Source organism: Halichoerus grypus, chromosome 7, assembly GCF_964656455.1.
Source record: "Halichoerus grypus chromosome 7, mHalGry1.hap1.1, whole genome shotgun sequence".
NCBI classification, from domain to species: Eukaryota; Metazoa; Chordata; class Mammalia; order Carnivora; family Phocidae; genus Halichoerus; species Halichoerus grypus.
In genome coordinates, this window is record NC_135718.1 from 2781248 (window position 1) to 2792863 (window position 11616).

Here is an 11616-nt window from a genome sequence, read left to right on the forward strand (position 1 = left end):
ATCCCCACCGTGCCCCAAGGGAGCCTCATGTCCAGGGTCCAGCAGGGCCACCTCCCTCCACCCCCTCCCCAAGTGCTGGTCCCTCCTGCTGTCCCACCCCCACCTGGGGAGACCCCGGGGCTCTCTATGCTCCCCCAGCCAGGGAGAAACCCACTGGGGGGGGGAGACAGTTGTCTCCTCTCCTTCTCCCAGTCCACCTTCCTCACCCACCTCCCCCTGCCCCCCAAACCAGGCTCCTTCCCCCCAACCCCATCCCCCCTCCTGTGGGGGTGGGGGTAGACAGAGAGCCCAGGGGAATGGGGAGGCCTCCCTTCCCAGCGCAGGATTCCCCAGGAGGCAGCCACTAAAGGCAGACTCCTGCTGGGATGGGGGGAGGGAGATCCAAGGAGAGCGGACACGGAGGATTAACATCACAGAAAGGCCAGCCGAGCTGATATGCAAATACCTTGAACTCTGACATCCCTCCTGGCTCACAGCAACTAAAACCAGATGGAAGCCAAGTATCCCCGATTGCCCCCTGCCAGCCAGTCCTTGCAAATCTTCTGAGCCAAACCTGTGACTTTTATAAAGCTCTAAAGTCTCATTTCTAAGTAAGTCCACACTAAAAGGCAGCACGTTTTAGAAAGCAAGCTTCAAGAATGAAGCCCCTGTTGCTCGGGCCGGAGGCTTCGGAGCTGGGGAGGGGAGGCCGGGACTCGACCTGGACGGGGTTCCTGGGGCAGGGATGCCTCATCCTCACCTGGGCTTCCGGAAACAATGAGTAAAGGTTAGAGGGCGTTTTTAGCAGGAACCGGACGTTTATATTAATGTTCACTATGAGTTCCTTTCTCCATGTTCTGCGACCCAGACGTCACTGAGAGCCAGAGAGCTGACTGACATGCCAGCTCCCCAGGCCGCAACCGAGGCGGGTGCTGTTACAATTCACCCAGGTGTGCCAGGAAAGCTCCAGGTGGGATTGCCTTGCCCCTTCTCCAGCCTGAGGACAGAAGAGGACACACTTCTCACAGAGATCCAAGGGCTGTGAGAAAGCACAAATTTCAACTGGCTGAACATTTGGTGTCTTTTTCACAATTTCTACTTTGATCTATGTTTGGAATCCATTATTCACATGTTTGCACAGGTAGCCAGACATGTTCCCTGCAAAACCGTCAATGAGCAGGTTGCTCCATCGCTGTGTCCACGCTGGTGCATAAAAGAGAAGGATGTCCCACCACACTGGGCTCAGCAGGCGGTCCACGCACCTGCTGCCTTCTCCGCGGCATCTGCTCAACACCCTAACACACAACGGTTAGGTCACTGGGGTTCATGGAGAAACTGGTAGCATCACGATCCCTTTCCCCACAGAATCATCTTCTGGGTCAAGGGTCTCAGCCATAAGCACTAAAAGAAATCAGTCCCCACCTTTTATCTGCTAATAAAAGAAAGATTCTCTTGGCTCACACTGCTTTGTGCTTGGAGAAGAAACCTCCATGGAATCTGACTGGGTCCAGCCAACGCAGACGATTTGGAGCGGACAGGAATATGGGGGGCTGGGACCCTCAGCCTGGGGAGGGGCAGCCTGGTGAGCATCAGCAGGAGCCCCGGTCCCCAGGAGGGCAGGCCCAGATGCCCTGCAGGCCTCCCTCAGTTGGGAGCCTCCAGTGGGGTGGATGGGACCAGCTAGTCACTGACCTTGGCCACGTCTAAGGAGTGGGGACTAGGTTACCCATTGTGGCCCGCTGTGCCTACGGCTCCTCATAGGATCCCATCACGGAGAAGAGTCACTCCAGAGTGGGGACCGAACTACACATGCTCCCAGCAACACTCTGCAAGCCCCGGTGCAGGCATCTCGGGGTGTCTCCTGCACAGCACACCGGGCCACACACACAGCTGAGCGCTGCAGAATTTGGGCCGGAGCTCCTGCCCCAACTCCCATCTGGACTCAGACGCTGGCCTTCTGCGAGACATCCCAGGGTTGTTGACAGGAGCACAAACAAGACACAATGGAAATGGGCTTGTATCTTCCCACGCACACTCCCGTGAGCTCACACACACATGCACTCCCATGCACACCCCCCACACCAGCCTCTCCTCCCAGACTCTGCCTGGGACCCCCGCACCAGCCACTGTCCCCACAGCTCAGCGCAGCAGAGATCCCACCTCTCCCTTCCCGCACCCTGGCCCCACTCAATGCACCCCTGCAGCCAGGGCAGAGTCTCCCTCTGCCCCTGGAACCGGGGTGGCTTTGCCGCCACAGAGTAAAGCTCAGGGCACCAGCTCTGCACTGCACACGCCCGCTTCCTTCCTTGGACACCATGCCACTGTGAGGTCAGGCCCAGGCTGGCCGGGGAGGGGGGCATGAGAGGCCCCACAGAGTCCAGCCGGGTCAGCCGGCCCCCTCCCAGCCCACATATCCCATGTACGAGAGACCCCCTCCTACACCCCAGCTGGTAGCAGACCCACAAGGGCGCAGACAGGCCAGAGAGAGAACGTGAAGGGACAGAGTGCTGTTACTGTGGCCACAGACGGTTGGTATAGGGGGTGACAAAACACTGTCCTGTTTACACGAAAGCATAATTCATACCGGGCACTCCCAGAAACACGTGCATCTAATCAAACCGCCGGGCTGCACAGGCAGGCATTGGCCTGGCTCCCCCACTCTGGAGAACAGAATCCTGCTGTGATAATCAGGTAAGGGCCACCTGTCCGGGCACAGCTTTGAAACAGAGCTGGTGAAATCCGATCAGCGTTGGTGGATCATATTGGTATCAACATGGTGTGTTATTAAACTGCATGATGCCCCTTATGATAGGGAACTGGGTGAGGGTACTGGCATTTCTCCGTGTTATTTCTCACAATTGCATGTGAGCCTACAATTACCTCGAGTTTTCTCAAAGTCCCACTGGCCAGGAACAGGCTGGAGCAGCCCAAACAGCACGCAGAGGCCAGGCAGTTCCTTTGGGAAGCCACACCCTGGGGAAGCAGAGATACAGAAAGAGAGCTCACATCTGGACCTACTGGGGGTCCTGGGGGTGGCAGGAGGGGGCAGCCTGAAGGCAAGGATCAGGAGGGCTGTCCGGGTTTGGTAGTAGGGAAGAAAGAGAAAAAAGTTTCCTCCCAGGATGCCCAGCATCTCCCCCTGGCTCCAGAGTGAATTTCCCCAAAACTGCAGAGTCGTATGGAAATAAACCAAACTTAAAACTTTGATAGGTCATTTGAGTTTGGGAACAAGTCTACTTTGCCAGAATGATTCTTCCCTCTTTAATTAAAATCCTTTATTAACTGCCAAGCCAATACTGTTCCCCAAGACAGACAAGATAATGAGCCCACATCCATTGGCCCCAGTGGGATGCAGTCCAAGCAGGCTGGGGGGGCTCAGGAGAGGGGGCCAGGCCCCCACAGACACACCTCCCTGGGGCTGTAAGTGTGGCCCAAAACCGGGCACAAATTGTGGATGTGTCTGAGGATCCCTGTGGGAGCCAGGAGGCACAGCGTCCTCCAGTCCAGAACTTTGCAAAGTCACCTTTTCCTCATGGTGCCCACATTGCTGGCCAGTAAAAGACAGTGTGCATGCCCGATGGAGGAGGCCATCTGGAAGCACAGGGCCCTGGTCCAGCAGGTCTGAGACTTGCTTCGGTCTGTGTCAGCTGAGCAAGAGCACTGAATACGGCAGGTTTGGGATGCCAGCAGAAGCTGGGCCTCTGCCCCAGGAGCCCTGCATGTAACCCCAGACAGGGAGCTAGGTCAGAGACAAGGTCAGAAACGCCCAGAGCGGCCGCCCATCCCCACCACAGGGTGCCATGGGAACTGTCCACATGCTTGGTTCAGCCCCGGGGGATGGCCCTAACCCCATTTTTTTCACTTCATTTGAAATACTCCAAACACAGACGAGAATAGAGACCCACATAACAAAAGCCATGTATCTACCACCAGCCTTTAAGTCTAAAATAAATACCCATGAGTCTACATTGGCATACACAAGTGACTGGATAAATAGACACATGGGAAGAAAAGAAAAATCTCCCAAAATTTCCATGTAGAAGAACTCCAAGCAGTGTATTAGATACTCCCCCAGAAGACGGCCCTGCAGTGTGGGTTGTGCATCGCGACTTCCTTCCAAAGAAGCAGTCAGTATGGACAGGGGTACAAATCAGTATCTCGACAGTGGAGACAATCATGACCTCAGCCAGGTGATCAAGGTGAAGATCAGCAATGATAAGTCATATAGACAGCAAGGACACTTACTACGATGAGAGGAGAAGTGCACTTTACCTTTGTGACTCCCTCCCCCAAAACTACTGCCCCAATCTAATCATGACAACACCCTCAGACAAATCCCAACAGAGCGACATCTTCCAAAATACCTGACCAGAGCCTTCAGACTGCCAAGGTCATCAAAAACAAGCTGTAAGTAGATCTGAGGAGGTCTGGAAGGAGGGAATTCGCCTCTGAGCAGGGTAAACATAATAGCCAGTCACATAAGATTTTAGTTGGAACTTGTGGGCTCACGGCCTACTAGTGGGAAAAGCATATTTGTAGAGTGCTTCCGAGCCGACCGCAGGAATCCAGGAGCAGGGCGGGAGAGGGCAGCGGTGGGAAAGAGAGGCATGCTGGGAACTGTAGCTGTGTCACCTCCGCGTTCACAGAGGTTCACATTCGCTGGAGACATTAATGAGAAATATGTCTAAAAGACAGGAAGCACGGGGCGCCTGGGTGGCTCAGTCATTAAGCGTCTGCCTTCAGCTCAGGTCATGATCCCAGGGTCCTGGGATCGAGCCCCGCATCGGGCTCCCTGCTCCGCGGGAAGCCTTCTTCTCCCTCTTCCACTCCCCCTGCTTGTGTTCCTGCTCTCACTATCTCTCTCCCTGTCAAATAAATAAAAATCTTGAAAAAAATAACAGACAGAAAGCGGGAGAGACCTGGGTAAATCTTCAACCTGGATGCTCAGGAAATTGAAAAAAAGACTAGCAGCAACTCTCTGAACAGAAAAGCGACCACTTTCTGGAAGGTAGGACGTGCGGAGAAGTGAATCCGAGGCGATATTCGGGAGGCTAGACGGCGGGGGAGGGGCCTCCGTCGGCCACTTCTGGCAAGTGATAGAGCCGCGGAGCACAAAATCGGAACTTTTAGAAGTCAGCTCCACTGAGGGACGTCACTCTGGTGGCGAAGTGGGGGGTGGAACCCTCGCGGGACAGTGTGGTCTCAGGACCCTCGGGGTCACAGAAAGACCGGGGGTGCCTGAGTGCGGCAGAGCTCCCAGGGATCGGAGCAGGGAAGCCGGCTGCAGAGACGGAGCCCAGGCGCGGGCTCTCAGCTCGGGGTTGTCATAGACCGTGATCCGCGGCACAGTCGGGCCACTGCTCCTCCAGCAGGGACCCAACAAGCGGCAGATCCGGGGAGACTCACCTTCTTCCCCCGGGAGGAGAGGTGCGGGAGCGCACCGCGGGGACCTGCTGGGTTTGGAGACTCCACCCGGGGTCGGGTGCCGGATAGAAAGGCGCGGTCACAGGCCGGGTGAGCACGGAGTGCGGCCGGAGACCGGGGAGACGGGAGTGACTGGCGGCTTTTCTCTGGGGGCGCACTGAGGAGCGGACCCCGAGTTCTCGGCTCCGCTGGGGCGGAGACTGGGAGGCCGCCATTTTCACTCTCTGCCTCCAAAGCTGTACGGAAAGCTTGCAGGGAACAAAAGCTCCGGAGAGCAAACCCGGGCAGATTACTTAGCCCGGACCGGCAAGGGCGGGGCAATTCCGCCTCCCGCAAAGACATTTGGGAACCACGGCAACAGGCCCCTCCCCCAGAAGATCAGCGAGAACAGCCAGCCAAGACCAGGTTTACCGATCAGTGAGAACGGCAGAACTCCAGCGCTAGGGGAATACTGCACATAGAATCCATGGCTCTCTTACCATGATTCTTTAGTCGTTCAAAGTTAATTTTTTTAATTTATTTATTTTTTTTTAATTTTTCTTTTTTGCTTTTTCAACCAACATCTTATCTTCTCAATTCTTTATTTTTTTATCTTTTTTAATTTTCATTTTTAGAATCATATTCTATCCCTTCACTGTAGTTAACCTTATTTTGTGTGTGTGTGTGTGTGTGTGTGTGTGTATAAGTTTTTCTCTCTTTAAAATTTTGGGATACAGTTTCTTCTAACAGACCAAAATATACCCTAAATCTCTAGTGTATGGCTTTGTTCTAGTCTCCTGCCTGGTCATATTCTGCCCCCCTTTTTTTTTAATTTTTCTTCTTTTTTCAACCAACTTCTTATCAATCCCTTTTATAAAATCTTTTATAATTTTCATCTTTACATTCATATTCCATCCCTTCATTATATTTACCCTTATTTTTGTACATATATAAGTTTTTCGTTCTGTAAAATTTTGGGAGGCAGTTTCTTCTAACCAAAATATGCCCAAAATCTAGTGTGTGGCTCTGATCTATTCACCAGCCTGATCATATTCTTTTTTTTTTTCCTTTCCCTTTCTTTTCCCCCCAGTTTTGGATCTCTTCTGATTTGTTTAGTGTATATTTTTCTGGGGTCATTGTTACCCTGTTAGCATGTTGTTCTCTCATTCATCTATTCTCCTCTGGACAAAATGACAAGACAGAAAAACTCACCTCAAAAAAAAAAAAGAAAGAACAAGAGGCAGTACCAACTGCCAGGGACGTAATCAATACGGACCTTGGTAAAATGTTAGAACTAGAGTTCAGAATGACAATTATAAAGATACTAGCTGGGCTTGGAAAAAGCATGGAAGATACTAGAGAATCCCTTTCTGGAGAAATAAAAGAACTAAAATCTAACCAAGTCGAAATCAAAAAGGCTATTAATGAGGTGCAATAAAAAATGAGGGCACTAACTGCTAGGATAAATGAGGCAGAAAAAAGAATCAGTGATATAGAAGACCAAATGATGGAGAATAAAGAAACTGAGAAAAAGAGAGAAACAACTACTGGATCACGGGCAGAATTCGAGAGATAACTGATACCATAAGACGAAAGAATATTAGAATAATTGGGATCCCAGAAGAAGAAGAGAGAGAGGGGCAGAAGGTATATTGGAGCAAATTATAGCAGAGAACCTCCCTAATTTGGGGAAGGAAACAGGCATCAAGATCCAGGAGGCACAGAGAACCCCCCTCAAAATCAATAAAAATAGGTCAACACCCCGACATCTAAGAGCAAAACTTACAAGTCTCAGAGACAAAGAGAAAATCCTGAAAGCAGCTTGGGACAAGAGGTCTGTCACCTACAACAGTAAAACATTAGATTGGCAGCAGACCTATCCACAGAGACCTGGCAGGCCAGAAAGGACTGGCATGATATATTCAGAGCACTAAACGAGAAAAATATGCAGCCAAGAATACTATATCCAGCTAGGGTGTCACTGAAAATAGAAGGAGAGATAAAAAGCTTCCAGGACAAACAAAAACTAAAGGAATTTGCAAGCACGAAACCAGCCCTACAAGAAATACTGAAAGGAGTTCTCTAAGCAAAGAGAGAGCCTAAAAGTAACACAGACCAGAAAGGAACAAAAACAACATACAGTAACAGTCACCTTACAGGCAATACAATGGCACTAAATTCATATCTTCCAACAGTTACCCTCTATGTAAATGGGCTAAATGCCCCAATCAAAAGACACAGGCTATCAGATTGGATAAAAAAACAAGACCCATCGATATTCTGTCTGCAAGAGACTCATTTTAGACCCAAAGACACACCCAGATTGAAAGTGAGGGGGTGGAAAACCACTTACCATGCTAATGGACACCAAAAGAAAGCTGGGGTGGCAATCCTTATATCAGACAAATTAGATTTTAAACCAAAGACTGTAATAAGAGATGAGGAAGGACACTATATCCTACTTAAAGGGTCTATCCAACAAGAAGATCTAACAATTGTAAATATCTATGCCCCTAACATGAAAGCAGCCAATTATATAAGGCAATTAATAACAAAAGCAAAGAAACACATCGACAACAATACAATAATAGTGGGGGACTTTAACACCCCCCTCACTGAAATGGACAGATCATCTAAGCAAAAGATCAACAAGGAAATAAAGACTTTAAATGACACACTGGACCAAATGGACTTCACAGATATATTCAGAACATTCCATCCCAAAGAAACAGAATACACATTCTTCTCTAGTGCCCATGGAACATTCTCCAGAATAGATCACATCCTAGGTCACAAATCAGGTCTTAACCGGTACCAAAAGATTGGGATCATTCCCTGCCTATTTTCAGACCACAGTGCTTTGAAACTAGAACTCAATCACAAGAGGAAAGTCGGAAAGAACTCAAATACATGGAGGCTAAAGAGCATCCTACTAAAGAATGAATGGGTCAACCAGGAAATGAAAGAAGAATTAAAAAAATTCACGGAGGGGCGCCTGGGTGGCTCAGTCGTTTAGCGTCTGCCTTCGGCTCAGGTCATGATCCCAGGGTCCTGGGATCAAGTCCCACATCGGTCTCCCTGCTCCGCGGGAGGCCTGCTTCTCCCTCTCCCACTCCCCCTGCTTGTGTTCCCTCTCTCGCTGTGTCTCTCTCTGTCAAATAAATAAATAAAATCTTAAAAAAAAAAAATTCATGGAAACAAATGAAAATGAAAACACAACTGTTCAAAATCTTTGGGATGTAGCAAAGGCGGTCCTAAGAGGAAAGTATATAGCAATACAAGCCTTTCTCAAGAAACAAGAAAGGTCTCAAGTACACAACCTAACCCTACACCTAAAGGAGCTGGAGAAAGAACAGCAAATAAAGCCAAACCCAGCAGGAGAAGAGAAATAATAAAGATCAGAGCAGAAAGCAATGAAATAGAAACCGAAAGAACAGTAGAACAGATCAACGAAACTAGGAGTTGGTTCTTTGAAAGAATTAACAAGATTGATAAACCCCTGGCCAGACTTATCATAAAGAAAAGAGAAATGACCCAAATCAACAAAATCATGAATGAAGGAGGAGAGATCACAACCTACACCAAAGAAATACAAACAATCATAAGAACATATTATGAGCAACTATATGCCAGCAAATTAGATAACCTGGAAGAAATGGATGCATTCCTAGAGATGTATCAACTACCAAAACTGAACCAGGAAGAAATAGAAAACCTGAACACACCCATAACCAGTAAGGAAATTGAAGCAGTAATCAAAAATCTCCCAACAAGAGCCCAGGGCCAGATGGCTTCCCAGGGGAATTCTACCAAACATTTAAAGAAGAATTAATACCTATTCTTCCGAAACTGTTCCAAAAAATAGAAATGGAAGGAAAACTTCCAAACTCATTTTACAAGGTCAGCATTACCTTGATCCCAAAACCAGACAAAGACCCCATCAAAAAGGAGAATTACAGACCAATAGCACTGATGAACATGGATGCAAAAATTCTCACCAAAATACTAGCCAATTGGATCCAACAGTACATTAAAAGGATTATTCACCTCAACCAAGTGGGATTTATTCCTGGGCTGCAAGGTTGGTTCAACATCCACAAATCAATCAGTGTGATACAATACATTAATAAGAGAAAGAACAAGAATCGGCCTACCCCGCCCGGGCCCCCGGACCGGAAGCGCCGCGCTTGAACCCCAGCCTCCTCGTCTATCTTGAAGCACCAGCGCCGCCAAGATGCCGGCTTACCACTCTTCTCTCATGGACCCTGACACCAAACTCATTGGAAACATGGCACTGTTGCCTATGAGAAGTCAGTTCAAAGGACCTGCCCCTAGAGAGACAAAAGATACAGATATTGTGGATGAAGCCATCTATTACTTTAAGGCCAATGTCTTCTTCAAAAACTATGAGATTAAGAATGAAGCTGATAGCACCTTGATATATATAACTCTCTACATTTCTGAGTGTCTAAAGAAACTCCAGAAGTGCAATTCCAAAAGCCAAGGTGAAAAAGAAATGTATACGCTGGGAATCACTAATTTTCCCATTCCTGGAGAGCCTGATTTTCCACGTAATGCAATTTATGCCAAACCTGCAAACAAACAGGAAGATGAGGTGATGAGGGCCTACTTGCAGCAGCTGAGACAAGAGACTGGACTGAGACTTTGTGAGAAAGTTTTTGACCCTCAGAATGATAAACCTAGCAAGTGGTGGACTTGCTTTGTGAAGAGGCAGTTCATGAACAAGAGTCTTTCAGGACCTGGACAGTGAAAGGAGCCTGAGCAGACACTTTCCACAGCCGTGGGCAGCATTTTACAGCAAGATGTACACAGTTATTTGCCTTTATTTGATAAAGTTTTATACAGAAGAGAGAAGAGAGCATGTCTTCACTTGAAGAGCTCTTTATCAAGAATTTGGGTGAGGGAGGGAAGAATGGGTGATTTGAAATTTTCTGCAGTATTAAGCTCGTGCTTAATAAAAATAAGAATAAAGAAATTTCTAACAAAAAAAAAAAAAAGAACAAGAATCATATGATCCTCTCAGTAGATGCAGAAAAAGCATTTGACAAAGTACAGCATCCTTTCTTGATCAAAACTCTTCAGAGTATAGGGATAGAGGATACATACCTCAATATCATAAAAGCCATCTAGGAAAAACCCACAGTGAATATCATTCTCAATGCGGAAAAACTGAGAGCTTTCCCCCTAAGGTCAGGAACATGGCAGGGATGTCCACTATCACCACTGCTGTTCAACATAGTATTAGAAGTCCTAGTCACAGCAATCAGACAAAAAAAGAAATAAAAGGCATCCAAAACGGCAAAGAAAAAGTCAAACTCTCACTCTTTGCAGATGATATGATACTTTATGTGGAAAACCCAAAAGACTCCACCCCAAAACTGCTAGAACTCATACAGGAATTCAGTAAAGTGGCAGGATATAAAATCAATGCACAGAAATCAGTGGCATTCCTATACACCAAAAACAAGACAGAAGAAAGAGAAATTAAGGAGTTGATCCCATTTACAATTGCACCCAAAACCATAAGATACCTAGGAATATTTTAACCAAAGAGGCAAAGGATCTGTACTCAGAAAACTCAAGAATATTCGTGAAAGAAATTGAGGAAGACACAAAGAAATGGAAAAATGTTCAATTCTCATGGATTGGAAGAAAAAATATTGTGAAAATGTCTATGCTGCCTAGAGCAATCTACACATTTAATGCAATCCCTATCAAAATACCATCAACTTTTTTCAAAGAAATGGAATAAATAATTCTAAAATTTGTATGGAACCAGAAAAGACCCCGAATAGCCAGAGGAATGTTGAAAAAGAAAAGCAAAGCTGGCGGCATCACCATTCCGGACTTCCAGCTCTATTACAAAGCTGTCATCATCAAGACAGTATGGTACTGACACAAAAACAGACACAGAGATCAACGGAACAGAATAGAGAGCCCAGAAATGGACCCTCAACTCTATGGTCAACTAATCTTCGACAAAGCAGGAAAGAATGTCTAATGGAAAAAAGACAAATGGTGTTGGGAAAATTGGACAGCCACATGCAGAAGAATGAAACTGGACCATTTCCTTACACCACACACAAAAATAGACTCAAAATGGATGAAAGACCTAAATGTGAGACAGGATCCATCAAAATCCTTGAGGAGAACACAGGCAGCAACCTCTTCAACCTCAGCCGCAGCATCTTCTTCCTAGACACATCGCCAAAG

At 47.6% G+C, this 11616-nt stretch overlaps 1 pseudogene; it reads left to right on the top strand.

Moving 5' to 3' along the window:
• The first annotated feature begins 9533 nt into the window (after nucleotides 1-9533).
• LOC118553644 (actin-related protein 2/3 complex subunit 3 pseudogene) lies at nucleotides 9534-10372 on the top strand (annotated as a pseudogene).
• Nucleotides 10373-11616: the final 1244 nt, after the last annotated feature.